General features: G+C 57.9%; 1 pseudogene; it reads right to left on the bottom strand.

Moving 5' to 3' along the window:
* Positions 1–691: 691 nt before the first annotated feature.
* Positions 692–3,560, bottom strand: LOC147974307 (uncharacterized; annotated as a pseudogene).
* Between the last annotated feature and the right edge of the window lie 8,376 nt (positions 3,561–11,936).

The raw sequence follows: 11,936 nt of genomic DNA, 5'->3' as shown, positions 1-11,936 counted from the left end.
CGGCCCGGTACTCGGCCTCGGCGCTGGAGCGGGACACCGTGTTCTGCCGCTTCGAGGACCAAGTGAGCAGGTTGGGGCCGAGGAAGACGCAATGACCAGACGTGGACTTGCGCGTATCAGGGCAGCCCGCCCAGTCGGCGTCGGAGTAAGCAACGAGCTCTGACGCGGCGGCGCGGTGTATCTGCAGGCCGAGGTGCGTGGTGCCGCGGAGGTAGCGCAGGATGCGCTTGACGAGCTGGAAGTGAGCGTCACGGGGCGCGTGCATGAACAGGCAACACTGCTGCACGGCGTAGGACAAGTCCGGGCGCGTGAGAGTGATGTACTGTAGAGCGCCCGCCAGGCTGCGGTAGAGCGTCGGGTCGTGGAAGAGCGGGCCGGAGTCGATGGCGAGCTTGGCGAGCGTGTCGACCGGCGTGGAGATCGGCTTGCAGTTGAGCATGCCCGCGCGATCAAGTATCTCAAGGGCGTACTGCTCCTGAGAGAGGAAAAGCCCGGCTGGTGTGGACGTGACGTTGATGCCGAGGAAGTGGTGGAGAGCGCCAAGATCCGTCATGGAGAACTCAGCATGGAGCGAGGTAATAATGCGCTGGAGAAGAGCATCGGAGCTGGCGGTGAGGATGATGTCGTCCACGTACAGCAACAGGTAGGCGAGGTGGTGACCGTGACGGAGGATGAACAGCGAGGAGTCTGATCAGGACGCCGTGAAGCCGAGGGAGCGCAGGTAGTTGGTGAAGCGCGAGAACCAGTCCCGCGGCGCCTGCTTGAGGCCGTACAGCGAGCGGTTGACGCGGCAGACATGCGCGGGGTGGACGACGTCGAGGAAGCCAGAGGGCTGCTGGCCGTAGACAGTCTCCACCAGGTGGCCATGAAGAAAGGCGTTCTTCACGTCTAACTGGTGAATTGGCCATGACTGGCCAGCCGCGACGCTCAAGACGGTCCGGATCGTAGCCGGCTTGACCACGGGACTGAAGGTCTCCCCGTAGTCGACGCCGGCCTGCCGGGTGAAGCCGCGAAGAACCCACCGCGCTTTGTAGCGAGCGAGCGTGCCATCAGCGTTGAACTTGTGCCGGAAGATCCATTTTCCTGTAACCACATTAGCACCTGCAGGGCGAGACACCAAACACCACGTATCATTCCGCATTAGTGCATCATATTCCTCGAGCATGGCGTTGTACCAGTTGGAGTCTTTTAGGGCAACGCGATAGGAGGAGGGAATGGGCCGATTGGCAGGTGGTGGGGTGGGGGGCCGGGGTGACGCGGGCATCGTGGAGGCACGGGCTGGCGTGCGCGCGCTGGTTGGTGGAGGTGGGGGGGAGGGGCGCGCTGTGCCCCCGCAATGATTGCGGGATCGGCTGGCGGCCCGGAGCGCGTGGATCCCAGAGGGGATACGGGAGGGGACCGGTACGAGGTGGGACTGTCGCGCGGATCAGGGGGTGGGCGGAGCTGATTTTCTGTGGCTGGTTGGTTACGTGCGGGGGAAGAATAAGGAAAGTGATGTTCATCAAACGTAACATGCCGGGAGATAATGACGCGTCGCGAGGCGAGATCCATGCACCGATAGCCTTTGTGTTCGAGTGCGTAGCCTAGGAAAACGCAGCGAACCGAGCGTGGGGCAAGTTAATGCTGGCTGGTGGCGTATGTGTTAGGGAAACAGAGGCACCCAAAGACCAATAAATGATCGTACGTGGGGTGGCGACCGAACAGGCGAAGGTGGGGTGTTTCGTTCTGGATGGCAGAGGAGGGACGACGATTGAGGATGTGGGTGGCAGTGTGAAGGGCCTCAACCCAGAACTGCGGTGGAAGATTTGCATGGATGAGCATGACGCGGAGGATATTGTTTGTTGTGCGAATAAGCCGTTCAACTTTGCCGTTTTGTGGCGACGTGTGGGGACAGGAGAGGCGGAAGGATGCGCCGTGGGTCGAGAAAAGCGTGCGTAGGGAGGAGGTGAGGAATTCACCTCCTTTATCGCATTGCATGCATTGGATTGCAACGTGGAACTGGGTTTGGACATAGGTGAAGAAGCGAGAGATAATGTCAGCGGTGTCGGATTTATGGCGTAAGGGAAACGTCTAGGAGTAGTGAGAGTAGTCATCGAGCACTACAAGGTAATACTGAAAACCAGAAAAACTACACACGGGAGAGGTCCATAAATCGCAATGTAATAATTGGAAAGGTGCTGATGTTACAGAAATAGAGGAAGAAAATGGCAGTCGAGGCTGCTTGCCTAATTGACATGACGCACAAAGACGAGTTTTGGGCATGTTCTTATTACAAGATGGAAGGAAATCTCTAGCTAAAATGGAGATAGAGTTATTGCTGGGGTGGCCTAGACGGAGGTGCCACAAGGTGTCGATGGCGGAGAGAGCATGCTGGACGCCGGAGTTGCCGAAGAACGGGTACAAGTCGTCATGGCTAGTGGACCTCATCATGACGCGTCCCGTCGCTAGGTCCTTCACAGTGAAACCATGGGGGTTAAACTCAATTGAATAGAAGTTTTCAATGGTAAAACGGCGAACTGAAATAAGATTGCGAATGATGGAGGGCGTGATAAGAACGTCGTTGAGAGTGAAGGAGGAGAGTTTGGCATGGCCAACGGCAGTGATGGGAAGGCGAGACCCATCCCCAACGGTGATGCCTTGTGAATGATGCAATAATGGGGAAGAACACGAGGTGAGGGTGGATGCCTTACCAGCTACGTGGGAGGAAGCTGCTGTTGGAGGGACAGGTTGTGGAGCGCCGCGTTGAGCTGGTGGTACTGCTCCCAGGAAGGACCACCCGCAGGTGAGGGTGCCGCGACGGGGTACGCTTGGTGCGGCGGGGGTGGGCGGGGCCCGAGGACGCCGGTGGCGTTGGGCGTGGTCCAGGGCGCACGGAGTTGCGGCGGCTGGGGAGGTTACGGCGTGTCCCAGGGCGCGAAGTAGCCCAGCCACGGACGCACGCTCGCGGAAGGAGCAGGAGCACCACGGCCGGCCGTGGTGGAGACACCTGAAGAAGAGCCAGGGGAGCCGCGCCCGCGGCCACATCCATGCCCACGGCCACGCGACTGCCTGTCAGCGGGGGGCGCTGGGGCGGCAGCCTTGCCCTTGTCGTTGGAGGTGGCGTTGGTGCGGTCGCCGCCGGAGTCGCGCCTGATGGTGAGCGCGGTAGGCGCACCCACGCCCTGCCCGTCCATGCGAGCCCGCTCGTTGGAGGAGAGATCCTCCATGAGGAGCCGGCAGCGGGCCTGGACGAAAGACGGGAAGGGGTCCTGCATGGGGAGGAGAGTCGCAATCACCTGGAAGCGGTAGCTGAGTCCGCAAATGAGCTGGAGGGTGAAGGCCTGGTCGGAGACGGGGGCGCCGACCTCGCCGAGCGCGTCGGCGAGAGCCTTGAGGCGCCTACTGTATTCGGCGACAGAGAGATCGCCCTGCACAGTGTTGCGGAACTCCGCCTCGAGGATGACGGCGCGGCCCGGCTGATTGTCGCGGAACATCAGGTGGAGCTGGACCCAGACGTCACACGCGGTGCTCTCCGGGGACATCACCACGTCCTGGAGATCTTCAGAGATCACCTCGTACATCCAGAGCATGATGGTGATGTCGTCGTTACGCCACACAGCGCTCTGGTGGAGTGGCGCGGCGGCCGCGTCGAGGTGGTGCTGCACGTTGTGGCGACAACAGATGAAATAGAACAATTGGCGCCACTTAGAGTAGTTACCCGTCTCCAGCTCGAGCTCGCGGTGGAAAGGTGCGCGATGGAGGCGGGTAGGGCCGCGTTGTTGGTGGAGGGGCCGGCGTCGGGGTGCGAGGAGCCGAGAGTGAGACGCGGGACCAGCTCACTGCCGGCCGTGCGGAGAGCAGTTGCGGCGGGCGGCGCGGCCGTCGGAGACGAGGAAGAGGGGGCGGCCTCGGGCACGGACTGTTTGCCGCGGAGGACTTCCGGAGCGAGGCGCGCTCCGCGGGGGTCGCCAGGGGCGCAGGCGGAGGAGCGGCAGCCAGGGGGAAGGGAGCGAAGGGGTTGCTCGCCGGAGTGTCGAGATCGCCGCCGGAACGCGAGCGGCGAAGGAACCGATGCATAGCGGAAGCGGGAGGATAGAATCGGTTGCGTCTGATACCAAGTTAAGGAATGAAGCACAAACCACACTTGTATTCCATCCCTCGAGGGGTATTTATATGCAGTTTACACGAGAGAGAGAGATACATGGGGAGGTGATCGTTAGCTACAACGGCTCGCAGGCCGAGCATGCCGTGCATGCGATCGTGGGCGAGCGCACGAAGTGCACGCTCTGGTGATCCATTGGATGACGCGGTCTAGTAGTTAGCCACGCCGAGGTGGGCCTGATGACGTGTTCCAACAGCAACCACCACCACCGGTATGAAATCCCCGTCCCGATCTACATCCGGGCCAGGACGGGTCACCAGCGCGGAGGCGCCCCCAGGCCAAGATGGGGCATGGCACCCGCCCTTCATGCATCGACGGCCACTCCAGGGCGTCAGCACCACGAGGACGTAAGTGGGGAGTTCCACCGGCGGCGAGCTGCGCTGGTTGCATGGCGGAGAGAGATGGGGGAGATGATGAGGAGAGGAGGTTGTGGGGCGCCCCGCCGCCGCCTACACATGCCATGACTTTGCCCGGCGGGGCTAACAGGCAGTGGCGAGGGGGGAAGGAAGGGAAGGTCGGAGTAGGCAGCGGCGATTTGGGGCTCTGCCTGTGTCGTCCCGATGGGACGACGCGTGGTTAGGAGCATTTTCCGCTGCTCCTGGTCCTGTTGCTCTGTAGATAACCTGCAAAAGAATTGTTATGTTTTTTTTGCTAAAAATCGCATCATTCCAATAGTTTCAAATGGCCCAAAGTAATGCTCACACTCCGACGCATATGTGCCGCTAACTTAAGCTCTATCCCGCTTAGCCATGTCCCAAAAATGGTGCTTATGTTATGAGGTGGACTGAAGTTAAAAGCCACATGCATTGTGCGGCACAGTAGCCTGGCCAGAAGACAAGCAAAAAAACAAATGTTGGATTGACTCATAACTACCGCGGAAACAACATCATTTACTACCCAACCAATTACATTTTGCCAGGTTATCTTTAGTGAGAACCACCTCTTTGTCTATGAACCACATAAATAATTTATCTTTAAGGGCACCTTAATTTTCAAAATGTGTAGAGATCTTGGGCCATTAGCTATATTGTGGCACCGAGTTTGCGACAAACACCCTATACATATTAGCCAACGTGCCAAAGATCTAAAGTACATTGAGGTGGTGGCCATGCATGTGGCCTGTTTTTTCTGTTTTCAAATTGGTTTGGTACATATTTGAACAAATAAACGAGTATATGACCTATATTATCGGTTCCTGAGTTCTTGGCCCAATGAGTGCTATCAGTTTGAGTTAATGGACTAATGACACATTTCACTCGTATAAGAGCTTGAAAGTTTGAGAATTTCTATAACCTCAGTACAATGTTTGCTGAATTTCAAACTCAACAATGTTTGCCCAGTTGCGTGGTCGAGAACTCGGAAGAATTTGTCACCCAGCAATAAAGCGGTGCCACGCGTCGGCCCTTATTTGACAGAACTTTACCAAGTTTCAAACTCGGTAAAATGTTTGCCCAGTTGCATGGTCATAGAACATGGCGGAATATGGCACCGGCAATAACGCGGTGCCACGCGTTGGGCCCTTATTTGACATAACTTTACCGAGTTTCAGTTTGCCCAGTTGCATTGTTGTAGAACTCGATGGAATGTGGTTCCTGGCAATAAGGTGATGCCACACGGCGGGGCATTATTTTCCAGCACATTACCGAGTTTAGGTTGACAAAACACGGCAAAGGTGTGTGCCAAGTGGCATCTCCGTTAGAGCCACGTCCCTCTTGATGGAGTACTCTGCAACTGTGTTTTGAAACATGACAAATATTGTTCAAATACTCACCGAGTTCGCGATGGGAATAACTCGGTAGTCTTAATGATTGTCGGGCCAAGTCCATCCGAGTACTGTACATAGAGTTTGGCACCCGAAGAAGATTTCGCCAAGTTTATTACAGGCTCTGCCATGTTTCTGCAAAAAGGGAGAATCTAGTAGTGATACTTTGTGGCGCAATGCAACCAAGTTATTTCATCCGAAGAAAACTTTGGACTAATATGAAAATCAGATGGATCATTGTTGTAGTCACTCAGTGAAGGGTGCCTGCGTACTAATTGTCCAACTTTATCTCAGTGATCTCTCTCTTCCACTAATTAGGAATTGACGGTCTTGATGCTATAAGCTCCTTTAAAAGTATGCGACAAACATACTAATATAATACTCCCACTTTCTGTCGAACAATGAAACAGGCAGGCACGTTCGAAACCTTGTTCAGCAGTGTTTCTTATAAGACCCTAATCCACTCCATGTGACCATAAATCAGCGACAAACTGAAACTGACAGGGAAGTCCCCACGTAGGCATCTCATCAAAGCTGCTACCGAGGGCTCACCCTTAGCTGGTAGGCACGCGGAGGTGCAGAACCCACACACGACATCTCATAGGTGGAAGGTGACAGCGGGGGGAGGCCTCGGCAGCGACGCCATGCTGAACTGAGCTGAGATCTTCAACGCGGGTAGGACACCCAAGCTCTCTTGAACGAGGCTTGAACAAAGCACGTGAAAACCTGAGTTTAACTTTACAAAGCTCGTGGCGTATTCCCTCCGATCCTTTTAAGTCTGCTTATAAAAGCAACTCCAATGAGGTACTGGAAGTACAGGAAACCGTTGCCTTACAATGACGTGACGCTGCCGCATCACTAGCACCTCGATCCGCAACGGATCCCGGTGCCAGCGGTTCCGCGGTCACAGCACGTGCCGGGCGCAGCTCACGCCGATGCAGGGGCGGATGCCCGAGTACGCCGTAGACTTACCCAATTGGGAGGTCTGGTTTGCCATCGAATACGAGGAGCAACAGCGGCGAGGTGTCCACATTAACCAGGAGTTTCCACCGCCGGCCCTGCTGGTAGAGCTGGTGGAAGAGGAGGTGAAGGCGGAGTACCAAGCCGCCCTCGAGGAAGCCCTGTAGCACGCACCGGAGGCTAGCCGGCTCAAGGAGGACGCGCATTGGGATAGGCTGGAGCAAGCCCTTGCTTTGTCCGCGGCTGGGGACTCTGTCCAGGCGCCCCTCTTCGTGCCACCACCGCCGCCGGTACCGTTCGAGGCCGAGCCGGAGCCGGCGCCTGAGTGCGATCCAACTCCCACGCGCAAGCGGTCACCGCCGCCCCCCACTTGGCCGGAGGAGTCCTATTCATGGACGGCGAGTACCGCGAGTGGGTGGGCGCGCCTCCTTGCCACTACGCCGCCACGCCGGTAGAAGAAGCGACCCACCTTGAGCGCTGGAAGGCGCACTGGCTCGCCTAGGAGGAGGCCGACGGCGAGCGGCAGATGCAATATGAGCAGATGACGCGCCGTGACGACGAGGCTCTGCGGGTTGAGGAGGAGAAGGAGGAGAGCACCCGCCTCGCCGCTATGCCGTAGCCGCCGGAGCCGCGTTCGGTTGGGTTGGGCCTCCCCCCGTCTTCATTGACCTCACCGTGGCGAGGACGACGAGGGGCATGGCAGGGGCAAGGGCAAGGCAGTCTACTAGGGGTAGTGTGCGGTCGTTTATTTAGAGTTTTAATTTTTTTATTTACGTTTAAGTGGACTTTGGCTGGCGTTTGACTGGCCAATTATGTTTAATTATGATTCATCATAAATGGGCCGGCCTCCCGACCCAAATGAAAAACTAGACGCGCGCGTCCTTCTGGCTGACCCAAACGGACGAAAAGCGGACAAAGTTTTGTCGGAAGTCAAATTATCTCTACTTTGATCAAATTTATAGAAAAAAAGTATCAACATTCACAATGCCAAATCAATATTGTTAGATTCATTGTGAAATGTAATCGCGTTGTTTCCCCAAAGATGTCCACATCTAAAGAAAGAGATGGCATTTGAAAATAACATCACACTACCGGAACAGGGTGCTACCCCGACGGGCAAAACAATGCCGACGGCCACCGTCGGGTTCCTCGGAGATATGCCGACAGCCTGGTCCTGGCCGTCGGCGTATCCAGGCCGTCGGGTTAGATGGAGCTAAGCCGACGGCACCCGTCGGCATAGAACGGCCGTCGGCCTATCTGCAAGTACGCCGACAGCTGCCGTCGGCTTAGAAGGGCCGTCGGCATAGTCGTGGGCCCGGCGATCCCGCTGTTGACGGGCGGCTAACGTCGTCAGAGCTATGCCGACGGCCGAGGCGGGGGGCCGTCGGCATAGGTCCGCATGCCACGTCACTGATCCGGGCCGCACCGTCCAAAACATATGCCGACAGCTGCCGTCGGCATACCTGCCACGTCAGCGATCCACGGCACGCCGCCCGCCGCCTAAAACCTGGCCGTCTCTATGCCGGCGGCATAGCCGACGGCATAGGTAGACTTTTTTTTTAATATATATATTTTTAAGCGTTTTTATGTGTTATTATATCAACTAACATGTAGCATGTTAAATATAAACATAAATATGAATATATATGTAGTTTGTATTTTTTTCATATATTATGAATATATATATATAGTTTGTATTTTTTCGAGCACGTTAATAATGTGCAGTCATGTTCTTTTGAATATAGATCATTATATTTTATTAAAATCAAAAACAGCTATGCCGACAAAAGTTTTCTGGCGGTTGCAAACGCCCGACACCGTCTCCAGAGTGTGACCCCCCTCACGTCTGCGGTGTGCCCCCCTCATGGACGGCGCCGGCACCTGGAGGGGGGAAACGGACGCGTCGGGTCTACACGGTGGATGTGGTTGTGGGTTTGGCCCGGATGTTGCTCCCGGGTGTCCCTACGGGCGACCTGACACAACCGGGTGCAGAGGTCCACTGGTCAAAGCCCGTCCGTGGGAAGTCAAAAGGCTAGATCTCGTGGTCAACCGCTCCACGGTTAGGCGGGACGGGGGACCTGGGGGGGGGTAGCAATGCCACCGGATCATCGTACCGGACCCTCATACATGCGAGGTGGTGTTGTGGCATGTTCAAAGAGGCGACACGCATCTCAGGGGCGTGGCCCCCCTAACGCACGGCCCGCCGCCGGCACCTGGAGGGGGAAAACAGACGCATTGGGTCTACACGGAGGGGATGTAGCTGTCGGTTTGGGCCGGATGTTGCTCCCAGGTGTCCCTCTGAGCTCACCTGACACAACCGGGTGGAGAGGTCCACTGTTCAAAGCCTGTCCGTGGAAAGTCAAAGGGCTAGATCTCGTGCTCAACCGCTCTAGGGTTAGGCAGGACAGGGGCCCTGGGGAGGGGGTGGGTAGCAATGCCACCGGAGCGTCGCACTGGCCCCTCATACATGCGGGGTGGTGTGGTGGCATGTCCGAAGAGGCGGCACACGTCTCCGGGGTTTGGCCCCCCTCACGGACGGCGCCACCGCCGGCGCCTGAAGGGGGGAAACGGACGCGTCGGGTCTACACGTAGGGGATCTTGCTGTGGGCCTGGCCCGGATGTTGCTCCAAAGTGTTCCTATGGGCTGACCTAACACAACCGGGTGGAGAGGTCCACTGGTCAAATCCCGTCCGTGCAAAGTCAAAGGGCTAGATCCCGTGGTCAAACTCTACAGGGTTAGGCGGGACGGGGGCCCTGGGGGGTAGCAATGCCACCGGAGCGTCGCACCGGGCCCTCATGCATGCGGGGTGGTGTGGTGGCATGTCCGAAGAGGCGGCACGCATCTCCGGGGCGTGGCCACCCTCACGGACGGCGGTGACACGGTAGTAGACGTTCTGCGGTAACGATGCGGCGTGAATATTATTAAATACTTGAAGGGAGATAAAATCATGAGATTTTTACACGACATGGGCACATGTGCTATAGGACTGATGGTATTTTTTTCATAATTGTTCGTGATGGAGAAGTATCCGAACAATTCCCTCTACGCGGATTACTCTTCGCGCGTCTACGACTGTGGCCGGCGGCCTCCGGGGGCTAGCATGCCGCCAAATCTTGCGTAGGCGGCCTCTCACAAGTTTGGAAGTGTTGTTGCGGTTGCAAACGCCCGGGACGCGTCTCCGGGGTTTGCCCCCCCCCCTCTCACGGACGGTGCAGTCGCCGGCACCTGGAGGGGGGAAACGGACGCGTCGGGTCTACACGGAGGGGATCTTGCTGTGGGTCTGGCCCGGATGTTGCTCCAAAGTGTTCCTATGGTCTGACCTAACACAACCGGGTGGGGAGGTCCGCTGGTCAAAGCCCATCCATGCAAAGTCAAAGGGCTAGATCCCGTGGACAAACACTACAGGGTTAGGCGGGACGGGGGCCCTGGGGGTAGCAATGCCACCGGAGCGTCGCACTAGCCCCTCATTCATGCGGGATGGTGTGGTAGCATGTCCGAAGAGGCGGCACACATCTCCGGGGTGTGCCCCCCCTCACGGACGGCGCCGCCACCGGCACCTGGAGGGGGTAAACGGATGCGTCGGGTCTACACGGAGGGGATCTTGCTGTGGGTCTGGCCCGGATGTTGCTCCAAAGTGTTCCTATGGGCTGACCTAACACAACCGGGTGGGGAGGTCCGCTGGTCAAAGCCCGTTCGTGCAAAGTCAAATGGCTAGATCCCGTGGTCAAACGCTACAGGGTTAGGCGGGACGGGGGCCCTGGGGGGTAGCAATGCCACCGGAGCATCGCACCGGGCCCTCATACATGCGGGGTGGTGTGGTGGCATGTCCGAGGAGGCGGCACACGTCTCCGGGGTGTGCCCCCCCTCACGGACGGCACCGCCGCCGGCACCTGGAGGGGGGAAACGGACGCGTCGGGTCTACACGGAGGGGATCTTGCTGTGGGTCTGGCCCGGATGTTGCTCCAAAGTGTTCCTATGGTCTGACCTAACACAACCGGGTGGGGAGGTCCGCTGGTCAAAGCCCATCCATGCAAAGTCAAAGGGCTAGATCCTGTGGACAAACACTACAGGGTTAGGCGGGACGGGGGCCCTGGGGGTAGCAATGCCACCGGAGCGTCGCACTAGCCCCTCATTCATGCGGGATGGTGTGGTAGCATGTCCGAAGAGGCGGCACACGTCTCCGGGGTGTGCCCCCCTCACGGACTACGCCACCACCGGCACCTGGAGGGGGGAAACGGACGCGTCGGGTCTACACGGAGGGGATCTTGCTGTGGATCTGGCCCGGATGTTGCTCCAATAGTTCCTATGGGCTGACCTAACACAACCGGGTGGGGAGGTCCGCTGGTCAAAGCCCGTTCGTGCAAAGTCAAATGGCTAGATCCCGTGGTCAAACGCTACAGGGTTAGGCGGGACGGGGGCCCTGGGCGGTAGCAATGCCACCGGAGCGTCGCACCGGGCCCTCATACATGCGGGGTGGTGTGGTGGCATGTCCAAAGAGGCGGCACATGTCTCCAGGGTGTGCCCCCCCTCACGGACGGCACCGCCGCCGGCACCTGGAGGGGGGAAACGGACGCGTCGGGTCTACACGGAGGGGATCTTGCTGTGGGTCTGGCCCGTATGTTGCTCCAAAGTGTTCCTATGGTCTGACCTAACACAACCGGGTGGGGAGGTCCCCTGGTCAAAGCCCATCCGTGCAAACTCAAAGGGCTAGATCCCGTGGTCAAACACTACAGGGTTAGGCGGGACGGGGGCCCTGGGGGGTAGCAATGCCACCGGAGCGTCGCACTAGCCCCTCTTTCATGCGGGATGGTGTGGTAGCATGTCCGAAGAGGCGGCACACGTCTCCGGGGTGTGCCCCCCCTCACGGACGGCGCCGCCACCAGCACCTGGAGGGGGGAAACGGACGTGTCGGGTCTACACGGAGGGGATCTTGCTGTGGGTCTGGCCCGGATGTTGCTCCAAAGTGTTCCTATGGGCTGACCTAACACAACCGGGTGGGGAGGTCCGCTGGTCAAAGCCCGTTCGTGCAAAGTCAAATGGCTAGATCCCGTGGTCAAACGCTACAGGGTTAG

This window comes from Triticum urartu, chromosome 4A (assembly GCF_056163025.1).
Source record: "Triticum urartu cultivar PI428250 chromosome 4A, HENAU_Tu73, whole genome shotgun sequence".
In the NCBI taxonomy this organism is placed as follows: Eukaryota; Viridiplantae; Streptophyta; class Magnoliopsida; order Poales; family Poaceae; genus Triticum; species Triticum urartu.
The sequence above is the reverse complement of the archived record's forward strand: the minus strand, read 5'-3'. Positions and strand labels throughout refer to the sequence as shown.